The sequence below is a fragment of the Balaenoptera musculus genome, chromosome 11, assembly GCF_009873245.2.
Source record: "Balaenoptera musculus isolate JJ_BM4_2016_0621 chromosome 11, mBalMus1.pri.v3, whole genome shotgun sequence".
Classification (NCBI taxonomy): Eukaryota; Metazoa; Chordata; class Mammalia; order Artiodactyla; family Balaenopteridae; genus Balaenoptera; species Balaenoptera musculus.
In genome coordinates, this window is record NC_045795.1 from 59,097,738 (window position 1) to 59,112,785 (window position 15,048).

At 36.8% G+C, this 15,048-nt stretch overlaps 1 protein-coding gene across 6 annotated transcripts in view; it reads left to right on the plus strand.

The window, feature by feature from the left end:
- The window catches only part of ULK4 (unc-51 like kinase 4), a 541,913-nt gene that overhangs the window by 116,851 nt on the left and 410,014 nt on the right, over positions 1–15,048 (plus strand). The window lies entirely within an intron of this gene.

Below are 15,048 nucleotides of genomic sequence, written 5' to 3' on the forward strand. Positions count from 1 at the left end.
TTGCCTGCCTTAAGGAGGGGTCCCTTTATATTCTCTGCTTACCCTGACTCATTTTCATTCCTTTCCTTGTCCTAATACCCTGCCAGTACACATAACCTTCAGAGCTCCCTTTCTCTTGTTTTTAACTTAGTCTCCTGCCAATTCTTTGATATTCCTTTATTTTATGGAGTATAGAGTTTGTAAGTATTCAGTTCGTATCAGAAAACTACATAGTTACAAAGAAGTATCTGTAGTAGCTTTCCTCAAAGTGTCTTCTCTAGCGCCTGCTAAGGAGTGATCCCTGGACCAGAAACATTGCATCACCTGGGAGCATGTTGGATACGCAGACCCTCAGGCCCCACCCACACCTGCTGAATCAGAATTGACATTTTAATGAGGTCTCTCGAGGATTTGTTGGAACTTTATGGTTGGAGAAGCCCTGCCCTTGACCATTAGTGTTCAGTGAGGTGTTAACAGGTGAAAAAAGTGGACCATGGTTATATACACATTTGGAAAGCAATGAGTCAGACATATTTCCAACTGTACAACCTTTTCCAGTTTTTCGTGTGCTCATGTGTATTATGAACCTTCGTGAGGGTAATGTAGTATGCAGTATTCTTTATACTTATTGGGCCAATTACCCTTTTGCTGAGGGGAGATAACTGTCAAATTGGAGTTTTGTACAACATGGTGAAGGTAACACTGCTAGGAAGTGTGGAATGGGGCCACTTAAATATTGTGTTTGCCATGTTTCTCCTGCATGAAATGCAACACGTTAAACTTGTTTTTTTATAAAACTAAAAATTTCAGTAATTAATAATTGTCAGGCTTACATAGTAAACTTGATCTTGAAAGTCAAAATAGAAAGCAGTCCACTTTTTGCCTTTAATTAATCTGATTTAATTCTGTGAAGAAATTTGAGCCTCAGAGAAAGTATAGTTTGTGTATCTAATTTTTTGCTATTAAATTTTCCAAGTCATTGTATTAGAAAAAGTACCACTTGAGTAGTTTTGCTGTGTAAATTGTGGTAAGAGAGGCTGAGAGTTTTATTTTTCTTGGATTTATTGAGTTTAAGATATTTCACAAAGGTGGTAAAATAATATGCACTAATTAATATGATTTTGTAATTGTTTTATAATGTTTAATATTCCATGTATCTTAAATAAATGATTGAATAATTACATGTATTAAATGAGAAATAGCCTTTCGATTTTAACTGATACTGGCACTTAAACATTTTTTTTAAGTTGTGGCAAAAAACATAAAATTTACCGTTAACCATTCTTAAGTGTATAGTTAGGAGTGTTAAGTAGATTCACATTGTTGTGAAACAGAGCTCCAGAACTCTGTCAACTTGTTAAACAGAAGCTCTATATCCATTGTATATTTTGGGTGTTATGTTTTAAGACTCTGGATTTTATTTAAGTCTTCTGTTTAGTAGGCCTCCTCTGACACCGAACTGGCCGAGGAAGGATGGTGATGCTTTGTTCCTTCCAGGTTGGGGTGAAAGTCCAGGTTCCCCTGTGGACTTCTGTTGACACCCCAGGGGTGTGGTAGAGCCCCTCCTTACTGCTGGGCAAGGGTGGGAACCCAGGCTTTCCACTAGGCTTCTTCTGATGCCCCCCCCTGGCTGGTAGGAGGAAGGACTCCTCATTATTCCTCCACTGGCACTGGTTGGGTAGGGGTGGGCGCCCCATTCCTGGTGGAAGGTGGTAAAGGTGAAGCCTTCCCACTTGCCTCCTCTGATGCCATCCCAGCAGAAAGAAGGAGGGGAACATCATTACTGCTGTAAATGGGTGGAGGTCCAGGCGTCCCATCAGTATCTCTACTGATACCGTGGTTGGGGCCAGGGGGCCTTGTTATTGCTAGGTTGGGATGAAAGTCCCAGCTGTCTCTTGATCCTTTCTATTTCCCGGCAGGGAGGAGTGTTGGGGGTGCCTTGTTACGGCCATGTGAGGGTAGGAGGCTAGTCTCTCCTCTTGCCCTTTGCTGAAGGGGCCATCGTCTTTCCATGGTGTTTGGCTAGAGTAGAGTAGCTATTGTCTTAATGTTTTTGGTCTTTCCACGCTGCCCTTTCCTGATCCTTGGCTTGAGAGAGCTGATTTTTCCTGTGGTATTTGTGTGTGTGTGGTGCTGTTTGGCTCCTGGATTATCCAGCCCCAATCTGGGATGTATGAGGCCGAGAGAAAACCCAGCAAACTCATTGATATATTGATCCTCAGGTGCTGAGGCCTCTAACCATTCTGCATCTTTTCTGTCTTGTCCTATAATCTTTAAAATGTATCTATGGCCAATCAGTAATATACAGTGAATTGTCATTTAAAAGGTAAGGTTCTGTTATTTTAAATTAAAACAATTTACCATTATAGCGAACATTTATTATAGGCCAGACACTTAGTGACTTATAACCCTGGGTTATTCTCAAATGAGACAGTGTGTTGAGTGATTTTGTCAAGTTCATGGAGTTTATCAATGCTAAAGCTGATGCTCAGGCCAGGCAATAAACAAGGAAACAGAATAATTTCGGATAGTGTTAGTGCCCCGAAGAGCATTACACAGGATTGATGTGATAGAGTGTCTTGCAAGGGGAAGTGTGCAGGGAGTGGAGCCAAACACCATTTGCTGGGAGGGAAGTCAGGGAGGGCCTCTCTGAGGAGGTGTTGTTCCAGCTGAGCCCTCAGTGAGAAGGAGTGTGCTGTGTGAACCTCTGCAGGAAGAACTTTGTAGTTCAGCTTCCCTGAGGTGTGGGGGGTCATGGGGAGACCCAGGAGGAGAAGGAAGGCCAGCAGTGCTGAACGCAGTGAGCAGTGAGGAGGGGACATAGAAAGAGGCTGGGCGGTGGAAGAAGACCCGGCTCATGTACGGCTGTGATACTGGCCTTCCTTAGGGGTTTCGACACAATGGCCATTGTTTTATCTTTACTTAAAGAAAAGTACAAATATTTGTATATAGGTGTGTGTTTTAGGGGCAGGTTTACCATCTTAGTATTGCTAATGTGGGTTTTTTTTTTCAAGTGCTTGCTTGTTAATGGCTGGAATGAGTGGAAGAGGAAGGAACCAGGAACACATTCCAGGCTTATCATGGCTTCACGCTGGACAGGGAGAAAGAACTGCACCTGTTCTTTTTGGGGGATTGATGCCTCCATATGGTGATATTTTTTTGTTGTTGAAATTCAGTCCCCAAAAGAGGTCCATGCCATTCCTTTTAAATAAGAGAAATTACTATTTACTGCAGAAAATTTAGAAGAACCTAAAGAAGAAACACGAAATTGACTGTAATCTCACTAACCTAGAGCTAATTACCGTTGCCATGTGGGTTTGCTCTTCTTAGTCTTTGGTCCATATGTCTATGAATTTATGCATACATTTATAAAATTACGATAAAAATGTGTCGATTTATCATTTTCATGAATATGTCATTAAATATACCGTAAGAACATTTAAAAAATTACTATATAATTTTTCATTTTGTGCCACTATGGTAATTTAACCCTTCTCCCACTGTTGACCTGTTTGCCTCTGACTGTTTGGTTTGCACTCACTCTGATGCAGTGAGCATCCTGTTTACATACAACTTTGTGTCTGCTGCTTGCAGATTACCACAGGTGTTATGCACACTTAGAAGGCTGTGCATAAACAATGCTAAATTGTTCTCTAGAAAGGTAGATGATGAGAGTACCATTTACTTGTGATGGTGTGAAAAGTGTTCACAGCCATGGTGACAAGGGAACTCTCTTGAGTTACAAATCATGTGTTCCGCATATTCAAGTAAATAGGAAAATTGGGCAAAACAAAAAGTGACAAACTGTTTTTCCACCCTGTTTTCAAGAAAGAAAAAACAAATGAAACTCTTAATAGGATACTTTCTGAACCCATGGTAGATGGTGCTTTGTAAGTAATTCTTGCATCATCACTAGATGTAGGGAATTGATAACCTTTTCACCATTCAGATACTTGAATGACTCTCAGCAAGAAGCTTCTGGAAGGCCTGACCAGGCATAAGAGGAAACCTTGTAAGTTAGGTGTGAGTTTATTTACTAATCTTTGCCCTGTAAAGTGATTTAAAAAAAAAATTCCTGGTTTACTTTGTAGTTTTATTTTCTGATTCTTCCAAGGCTCTTAATGTGTCCTACAAATATTCGATCTTGAAGATCTGGGCTGGAGGAGTTTGGGAGTGCATAAAGGTGTTTGCTGCTGTTTTACTAGGAAGACAGGTATTGGATGAGGTCATTGCAATTTCCCTTAATTATAATATCTAGAAACTTAAAGTAGCTAATGCCATTTTAATTTATTTTTATCAGATTCTGTTTATAACTTTTATGAATTTTAGTTTAGTATTGAAAATCCAGAATATTTGAGATATAGAATACAGAAGACTAAAATAAACTGCTTAACCATCCCAGAATAATCTCTTCAAAAATTTTGATATATATCTTTCAAAGTCATATTTATTGTGCATATATGTGTACACATACACAGACATTCACGAATTTCCTTCTCCCTGCTGCCACATATACATGCTATTAGAATCTTTTTACAGTAATTGGATCAGTTGTATACTATTTGTTCATATTTTTCCTATTCAGTGATGTTGGGAATGTGTGTCTAACTCAGTATAACTCTTCAATATTGTTTTTAAAGTGTTAGGACGTTCCATCATGTGAAGGTATCCCAATGCATTCCAGCAGTTCACTACTGCACATTTTAAAATTTCCTTTTTTTTTGCCAGGGAGAACATTCTTATGGCTAAATCCTTTCACATGGACATCTGTAGTTATTCCTTTAGGATAAAATTTTAAGTAAAATTAAGCACTATCTTAGCTGCTCCTCCCAGAGTCTCTCATCAAGGATTTTATATTCAGCATCTTGGGTGTTCTGTTACAGAGACCACAGGTAGATGTATGAACATGGAAGAGATCAGTTCCCATGAGCTCTTCCTGAGGAATCTGTCAGAGAATGAGCTTTAGACAACCAAGAAATGTTTGAATAAGTTAAGAAGACCAAGTAATGCGGGACTTTCCTGGTGGCGCAGTGATTAAGAATCCACCTGCCAATGCAGGGGACACGGGTTCGATCCCTGGTCCGGGAAGATCCCACATGCCGCAGAGCAACTAAGCCCGTGTGCCACAGCTACTGAGCCTGTGCCCTAGAGCCCGCGAGCCACAACTACTGAGCCCGCGAGCCGCAACTACTGAAGCCTGTACACCTAGAGCCCGAGCTCTGCAACAAGAGAAGCCACTACAATGAGAAGCCCACGCACCGCAACGAAGAGTAGCCCCCAATCGCTGCAACTAGAGAAAGCCGTGCAGCAACGAAGACCCAATGCAACCAAAAATAAATAAATAAATAAAAATAAAATTAAAATTAAAAACAAACAAAACAACCCAGTGCCCAATTCTTGATGTTAGAAAATTGAAAATATATAAAACCCTGGGAGCCCTACTCTGCTATATTTCAATTAATTGAGCGTAGTATACTCACATCAACTTGTTTACAAGTTACATGGATTCAAACATCTGCCTCAGTTATTTTTTTTTTTTGAGGTATGTGACCTTGAATGTACTTTGTAACTGCATAATCAGTGATGCATACATTGCACTTCATATGCTTTGGGGTCACTTAAGAATTTAAACATTATTTTTTAAAGTCATACCGTGTTTCACAGGTGGGTTTGTTCATGCTCGTTGGTAAGATGATTTCCTTCTGGGTGTTACTGACTACGGATACTGCCTTTCTAATTTTTGTCTTCCTTGCTAATTTTGACAAGAGCTGCTGTCCATTTTTATTTTAGCAGTCTAGTTTGACTGAAGCTGTTGCTTCAGGTTTCATGTTTTGACCAAGTAGCACAACAGTGATTAATAATAAGCCAGAAGGTGCAGATTGCTTATGTTGTTTGGAAGTACTATGGAAGATCACTATGAAATTTCATGCATATAAAACTTTGAAAAATTTGAAAGCTAAGTCAGCTCAGGTTTTTTTCCCTCACAAAGTCACTAGGCATCCTGACTCAATGGTTGCTAATTTAAAATATGGTAATTAGTTTATGTATATTAATAACATGAGTTTGTGTTGACTTTTTTTGTCTACGTTAATAAATGTGTTCTATAAGAAGCATTTTACTAAGCTATTGGCTAAACTTCTTTAAGGAAAGTGTAAACCAAAAACAATTTTAGATTTAATCAGTACATTTTTCACTTCCATCAACATTAAATGGGAAAATCGTGTCAGTGTATTATCCACATGATTTCTCTTTTTTTTTTTTTTTTTTGAGGCTATCATCATTTGATGGCCAGGCTGTGCTCATTGATTTTCACCTGTGACAGTTGATTGAAACAGATCAGTTTTACCTCTTGAGAAATAAATAACTTGGACGTTCTCTACATCGTCATTATTTTTTATTTATCTCATAATTTTGTCCTTATGATATGTACTGGAGGGGTTTTTATCCTTTTGCTTACTTTTGATCAAGATATCATTTTCTTTATGATGGAAGCTTCATATATTTCGACCAGTTCCTCACATTGTGAACGTTTCATCACACCATCTTTACATTACGTATGTATGTCCATTCTGAAATCACTGCCAAGAACCATTTGAATGTTGGACATGAACTCGTTGTTCTGTGATTTGGGCTATAGACCTAAACAGCTTCTGCTTTTTTTTTTCTTCTCCACGTGTAAAATTTAGTTATGTTGAGCCAAATGGCAAGATGAATTTAAATCAAAGCTGAATACATAGTGGCTTGCAAACTGAAGTGACCCGAGGTCATTTTTGGTTCTCTAAAGTAGCTTTGATTATTCATCCTTGGCACTAGTCTTTGCCTGCAGCCTGTAATCTTCCCTCCTCAGTGTTGTAAGATTAATACTGTTCTAGAGGTCTGGTGCATGTTGCTTAAGATTAAATATGGTGCCCTGGGCAGTTAGTTTTAGGGAGTCAGTCAGTACTGTTCATTTAGTTTTTCTGAAATGACTAAATGAGAATTTATTTAGGGCACAAGATGCTTGTAGGTTTAGATCCAAATTTAGAGTCTGTAATATATTGTATCTTCTAAGGGACTTGGAATTACTATGTTAGAAACAAATCTTGTATGCAGTTTCTTTTATCTTCAGGTATTTGCTGCAGTTTGTCTAGTTTGTTCCACTCAAAATAATAGGCATTATTTTAGTTTTGCCAGATTGTTAGTAATGGCTGCGTAACACTCCATCAATAAGAAATACAGTAGACCTTATCATCACTTCTTAGTGACATGTCTGTGTTTTTAAAATTATGCCCGTTGCTTGTATGAACTTTTGTTGTGCCTTGGAAAAAATTTCCTCTTTCGTTGTATGCTTAAGCTATATTTCACTTATCTCTTGCTGTGTAACTACTTCAAACTGTAGTGGCTTAAACAAGAGCAGTAATTTATTTTGCTCACCAATCTGTAATTTGGGCAAGGTTGGGAAAGATTGAGTGGGAGGTGGAGAATAAACTTTCCAGAAGGCTCACTCAGATGACTGGAAAGTTGGTGCTCGCTGTTCTCTGGGAACCCTACTGGGCTGTGGGCTTGGAGCCTCAGTTGCTTTCCACATGGGCCCCTAAAGGCTGCTTGGGCTTCCTCACAGCATAGTGGCTGGGTTCCAAGAGAGAGTGTCCTAAGAGAACCAGGCAGAAGCCGCATGGCCTTTCAAAGCTGGCTTTGGAAATCATGTAGTGTCACTTCTGTGACTTCCCTTTCCTACTCCACCTGCCCTCCCCACATGCATCATTAGTGTTTGTAATGAAAGAAGGTAAAACGGGATATGGGTAGATGCAATCTTTGCTACAATTATGATTTAAACAAATTCCCTGTTTGGGATGTTAAGGTGGTTTCTATTTTTGTTGTCTTATAAACAGTACTACCATGAGCATTCTTCTTCTCAGAGCTCTTTTGTTCATCACTTGGTTGGCTAAAATTCTTGAGATAGAACAACTGTGTCAGAAGAAAATAACATTTTTAAGGCTTTGGAGAAGTAACAACTCACTTTGCTACCAGCTAGAGGAAATGTTGAACACTTACTCTCATATGAACTATATTTGAGATTTATCCATTTACCCATGAGCATGCCAGCTCATCTTTGCTAGTCTGCTTCATTTTAAACAGATTCTTATCTTCCTAAATTTGCATTTCTTTGCCTACCAGTGAGGGTACATGATTTATTTGCTTGTAGGCAGTTTAGAATCCTTTGATTAGTCGTTTGCTTATTTCTGTAATTTTTTACACTAGAGTGTTCATAAAAGTTATATTGGTAAAAGTTATTTATACCTAAAGATATCGATTCTTTGTAAAAAGTTTCAAATATTTCAAATACTCTTTCCAAGGTTGTGTATCTATTTTGACAGATATATAGTATCATAAGTTTGTTTTCCCCCGTTATTTAAAATTTTCACAACCTGTTGAGAGTCTTTCTAGTAAAGGTAGTAAAGTAAGGATATCATTAGATGAATAGTCTGTCCTTTATCTTTTTATTTGTTGAAGTCTTAAATATACTGTGAATGTTTTGCTCTTCTTTTGTTTTATTTGTATTTCCATACAAATTTCAAAAATGGAATTCTTGCGGCTTTATGCTTATGATATTTCTAGTATCTAGTTGGACAAACACCTTCAGTCATTATATCAAGCCTATGAACTTGTGTGTGTATCATCTCCGACATGCTATTCTGTCAAGCACTGTGGCACTCGCACTCAGGTTTCTTGGCTCCAGATTAAAGTTCTTTACCACTATATTAAGCTGCTGCTTGCATTTTTTCCAGCGTTTTCTTATCGCTCCATAACAATCTATAGTTTTCTTTGTGTAAATCATACATTTCTCTTTTAAGTTCTTTCTAAATGTTTCTGTATTTTTGTCATTCTTAATCAGAACACATATTACGTGTTTACAAAAAGACACGTATAAGAATGTCCATAACAGCTTTATTCTTTGTGGTTCCAAACTCCAAACAACCCAAATGTCCAAGAGTAAAATGAGTATATACATTTTTCTGTGTTCACACCATGGAATATCATACAGCAATAAAATATGAACTACTTGTATATGTAACATAGCTGACTTTCACACCATTAAATTGAGGTCAGGCAATGGTAATTTTTCTTTTTGTGTATCTTTGCTGTCTCCCCTTTTTCTTGCTTAATTTAGTGAGTGCTTTATTTGTTGATATTTTTTCAAAGGCAGCATTTGATTTATCATTTCCCTTTTTTTCCTTTTACCTTGTTAGTTTCTGCTTGCATCTTTATTTTCTCCCTTTGCTTCATTTTGCTTTACCTTGTTCTTTTTTCAGCCTTTTGTGTTGGGAATTTAGTTCACACACTTCTTTCATTTTAATTTACAAATGTATTTTCAGGTCACATTTTCTTCTGATGACTGCTTCAATTGTATCCTATAGATTCTTATATATAGTGTTTTTACTATTATTTTTTAAAATTCTGCAATTTTGGTTTGCATTTTTCCTTTACTCAAGAATTGTTTAATAGAGTGTTTTAAAATTTTCCAGGTAGAAGGGCCTTTTGGATTATTGATTTTTTTTTTATTACTTTCTACTTTTACAGCACTGTGATCATTACAGTTATTTTTACTTTATGGATTCTTTTAAGGTTTTCTTTATCACCTATTATGTAGTTACCTTAAAGGAACATTTCATATTTAAGAAAAAGGTATGTTTTCTATTATTTGAGTCTAAATTTTAATACATATCCATAATATCTAATCTTTTACTTATGTCATTTAGGTCTTCTATATCCTTACTTATTTTTGTTCTCTTGACAGTCTTGGACTGAGAGTAGTGTGGTTAAGTCTTCTATTCCTTCTTCCATGTCCTGTAGTCTTCACTTTTTAAAGGTGTTCACTATACTATGTAAGGCATAACCTTCATAACTGTATTCAGTACTGTTGTGTATGTGTTGTGAATGGTGGCCTTTGGCATTAAAAAGTGTTGTTTGTTGTTACTCTTCTTTTTGGCCTAAATTCTATATGTCAGGAAAAATCATTATGTAATTCTTTGTATATCAGGAACAAACTTTCTGCTTTCGTCTTTGCTTGAATTTGCCTGATTGTGTGTGTATATGTATTGATTTATATATAAAATTTATACACAATGCAATTCATATTTTTTTGGAGTGTAGTTGTACGAGGATTAACACATGCATAGACTCTTGTCACCACCACAAGAAGGATACAGAACAATTCCAACATCCCAAAGAATGACCTTGTGCTGCTCCCTTTTTTAGGTAAACCATGTCCCATCCCAGTCCCTGGCATTCAGTGATGCCCATATGGTTTTACCTTTTCCAGAATGTTATATAAGTGGGATCCTATAGTATGTAATCTTTGAGACTGGTTTCTTTTACTTAACATCATGCAGTTGAGATTCCTCTGTGTTGTTGTGTGTACCATTAGTTCATTCCTTTTGATTGCTGAGTACTATTCCTTTATGTGGATATACCACAGTTTATTTATCCATGTACCTGTTCAGGGACTTAAGGATTGTTTCCAATTTTTGACTCTTATGAGTAATGTTGCTATCAACTTTTACATGTAGATTTTTCTGTGAACATAAGTTTTCATTAAGTGAAATGATATGCAGTGGCTGGAGCATATATGATAGATATGTGTTTAACTTTTTTTTTTTTGGCTGCGTTGGGTCTTCGTTGCTGCACGCAGCTTTCTCTAGTTGCGGTGAGCAGGGGTTACTCTTCATTGCAGTGCATGGGCTTCTCATTGCAGTGGCTTCTCGTCACAGAGCATGGGCTCTAGGCACGCGGGCTTCAGTAGTTGTGGCACGTGGGCTCAGTAGTTGTGGCTCGCGGGCTCTAGGGCTCAGTAGTTGTGGTGCACAGGCTTAGTTGCTCTGCAGCATGTGGGATCTTCCCGGACCAGGGCTCGAACCCATGTCCCCTGCATTGTCAGGTGGATTCTTAACCACTGTGCCAACAGGGAAGTCCCTGTGTTTAGCATTTTTATGAAACTGCCAAACTATTTTCCAGAATGATTGTGCCATTTTGCGTTCCCACAAGCAATGTATGTAGAATTCTAGTTGCTCCACATACTTGTCATTTTAATTTTAGTCATTCTAATAAATGTGTTGTGGTGTCTTAATTGTGTTACTGTAATGATTATGATATTGAACATCCTTTCATGTGTTTATTTGACATCTGTGTACATTCTTTGGTGAACGTCTGTTTAAATATTTTGTCCTTGAAAAATACTTTTCTTAATGTTGAGTTTGAGAGTTCTTTATCTATTCTGGTAACAAATACTTTCTCCTAGTATGTGGCTTATCTTTTTCTACAGTCACCTCTCCAGAGGAAACATTCTAAGTTTGATGAAGTTGAGTTCATCAATTATTTCTTTTATGGATTGCGATTTTTGGTTTATATCTAAGAATTCTTCCTAACCTAGGTCATGAAGATTTTCTCTCTGTTTCTTTTTAAGATTTTGTGCGTTTTACATTTTACATTCAGTTCTATGATCCATTTTGGGTTAGTTTTTGTATATGGTGCAAGGTATGAGTTGAAGTTTAGTTTTTTGCATGTGGATATCCAGTTGTTTATAGCAAAAACTTTTTTCCAAAATTGCCTTTGTACTTTTGTCATAAACCAATTGACTATAGTATTTCTGAACTCTCTACTGTTTCCCTTAGTCTGTGTGTCTGTCATTTTCTCAATACCACAGTGTTTTGATTACTGTAGTTTTTAAGATGTCTTAAAACCATTGTGTGATTCTCCCATCTTTTTTCCCCCCAAATCGTTGTGCTTATGCTAGTTGCTTTGCTTTTACATATAAATTTTACAATTAGCTTGTCTGTATCTACTAAAAATCCTGCTGGGATTTTGATTGGAATTGCATTAAATCTATGAGTCAGTTTGGGGAGAATTGATATATATATTAACTATCTTGAGTCTTTGAATACATGAACAGAAAATGTCTTTTATTTATATCTTAAAAATGTTTTTCTTACTGTTTTGTAGTTTACCGTGTACAGATTCTTGGCATATTTTTTTAGGTTTATACCTATATTTCTTTTGTTTTTGTTGTTGTAGCTATTTTAAAAAAAAATTTGTTTTCCAGTTGTTCATTACGACTGGAATGTACAAATTCCAGTGTATACAAATATATCAGATCTTGCTAAACTCAACTTATTAGTTCAGAAGTTTTTTTTTTTTTTGTAGATTATTTGGGCTTTTCAATATTGTCTTGATATCTGAGACTATTTCTTCCATTCCAATCTGAATACCTTTTACTTTTCTGTCCTTATTGTACACTGCCTATGACTTTCAGCAAAATATTGAATTATGAATGATGGGACAGCCTTGCTTAATTCCCAAGTTCAGGGTGGGAGGAAGCATCAAGTCTTTGAACATTTAGTAGTTAGTTGTAGGTTTTTTTCTAGATGTTTTTGAGATGGGAGAAGTTCCCTTCTATTCCTCGTTTGGTGAGAGATTTTATCATGAGTGGATATTGAATTTTGTCAGATGCTTTTTTGTTATCAACTGATGTGATTGTGTGGTTTTCCTTTTTTAATCTATTAATATGGTGAATTACACTGATTGATTTTCACATATCGAACCAGTCTTGAATTCCTGGGATAAATCCCACTTAAGTGTAATGTATTATACTTTTAATATATTGCTGGATTCAACTTATATTTTGTGGAGGATTTTTTGCATCTGTGTTCCTAAGACATAGTGTCTATACTTTCTTTTCTTGTATAACTAACTGTTTTGGACCTTTTTTATGTCTATAAATGCTTGTTTAATGATACTTCCTTCTGATTGAGCTGTTATATTACAGATTACCTCTGCTTCATTTTTTTGTTTTGCTTGGGTGGAGTTGGAGACTCTTCATTGGCTGAAGTACTTTAATTCTCACTTTTTATTGCCTTCTTAGAATAGCTTTAAATGAAACTTGCGTCCTGTGTTCTGTACGTTTTGAAATGTCTTAAATTATTCTGGGATAATGTTCCATGTAGAAGAGATCAGAGGTTTCAGTTGTTTCTAGGGTTCTTAGTTTTTTTTTTTTATTTCCCTTAGTTCTTTTTGTGTTGTTGTTAGTGATATTTATATATCAAGAAATTTAGCAATTTATCCATAAAATGTGCTACAATTATCTTACCTGGTTTATGCAATTCTTTTTTGTTCATTTATAGTGTTTTATTTCCATATAGAATTTAACATTTTTGGGTATTCACATTTCTCATGCTTTTTTTCTTCCTTTCTAATACATTATTTATGAACATTTTCTCAAATCTGAGATTTTAAATATGTAAAATATGTATCTGTATCTTCTATGGCATCTTCTAGATCTTTTAATCATTTGGTGTTTATTTTTTAAATCTTAGATTTGTCTAGCGCTTATTTTCAAGTAGGACAGAACCACCACACACAACTCAGTGTATTAATTTTGGTTAGATCAACATTTAGCAAACTTTTGTTACATCACTTTTTGTTTTCAAATTGCATTCAGATGCATCAGGTATTCTGTCAATTTTTTCTCCTTAAAGAGATCTCTCCTGGAGCCTTCTGACCAACTCTGTTATGAATAGGCAGCCTCTGTACCTGGTTATCGTAGCTATCACCCTGGAATCATCCTGGGATTCCCTTTGCCTCTTTCCTGTGTTCTCCTCTTCCTTGGTTTATTTCCTCATGGTGACTGTTGGGAGTATATGAGAGGAGTGGTAGTGCGATAAGTGATTTTGGAAAGGTAATAAAAAGCCAGATCATGAAGGGCCTTGTATGCCGTGATAAGGGATTTTAGTTTCTCTCAAGGGTTTTAGCAACTGCTGAGGATATTTTATAGGCGAATAATGTATTTGCTCTTATGGAAGATCAGTGTGGCTGCAACTTGTAGAATAGATGGAAGAAAGCAAAGTTAGACAAAGCCTGCTACAGTAATTCAAGAAAGATATAAGGATGCATTGAAATAGGGCAATGACAGTGTGAGTGTTGTTCTCATAGAAATTGGGTATCAGTTGGACACCTGAGAGAGGAAAGAAGAGTCAAGGAGGGTGCTCAGATTTCTAAGTTTGGCTACTGAATTGATGACCCTCATAGTAGGATTATCACGCTTAGGGTAGGTGCCGAGTTTAGTGTTCGATGTGCAATACAAAGAATTGCACTATATCCTGCACCCACATTCACCAGATGTTAACGTTTTACCTTATTTGCTTTATAGTTTCTATCTTTTACCATGTGAGTGAGTGAGTGAGAGTGTGTGTGTGTGTGTGTGTGTGTGTGTGTGTGTTCCTACCCATTTGAGATGAGGTCACAGACCTGATGCTCCTTTACCTCTAATTACTTCACTGAATATTCCCTAAAAAATAAGCCATTGATTTAAAAATCAAGAAGCTAACATTTATTTAACATAAATTGCTAATCTGGACCGTTTTCAGATTTTGCAGTTGTCCCAGTAATGTTCTTTGATGTGAATCAAAACGTCCAGATCTTGAATTGCAGTCAGCTATCATGACTCTCTAGTCTTCTATAATCTGGAACAGTTTTTAAGTCCATGGCTAGTGGGTATTTGAATGGTTTTGGAATTAGGCACGTGGATGTGTGGGAGCAATGTTAGTGTGGGAAACAGATTTGTGGTTTTGGTCCTTGGACCACAGTGTATAAATTAGAACTGGGAGTTGACTGTGGGGAAATGGGCTTTCTACTGTCGACTGGAAAGGTGGAAACAGATCTATTACTCAAAGGCACCCTGGTGTTGATTCTGTTTTTTCCTCCAATTGATGAATTAGTTTATTTGGTTCAGGATCTAGGTGAGCCTGATGCAGAGGTACAGATAAATAGTTATATAGATGTATAGATATATCTCCATCCTTAAATAGAAGCATATACCTGGCTGTGTAAACTCTTCCTGCCTGACAATATAGCACTCAATATAAAAGAACTTCGGCAAAAAATTGAGCTGTTTACATCTACGTTGGACACACATTGTCACTGCTAGGTGCTTACCTCTGTCAAAGACTTTAGGGAACTTACGTTCCTGCTCTCTGTAGCCATCTTGCTAACAATACGATTCCATATTTCTGCGTACTTACATTCGTTAACGCTGTG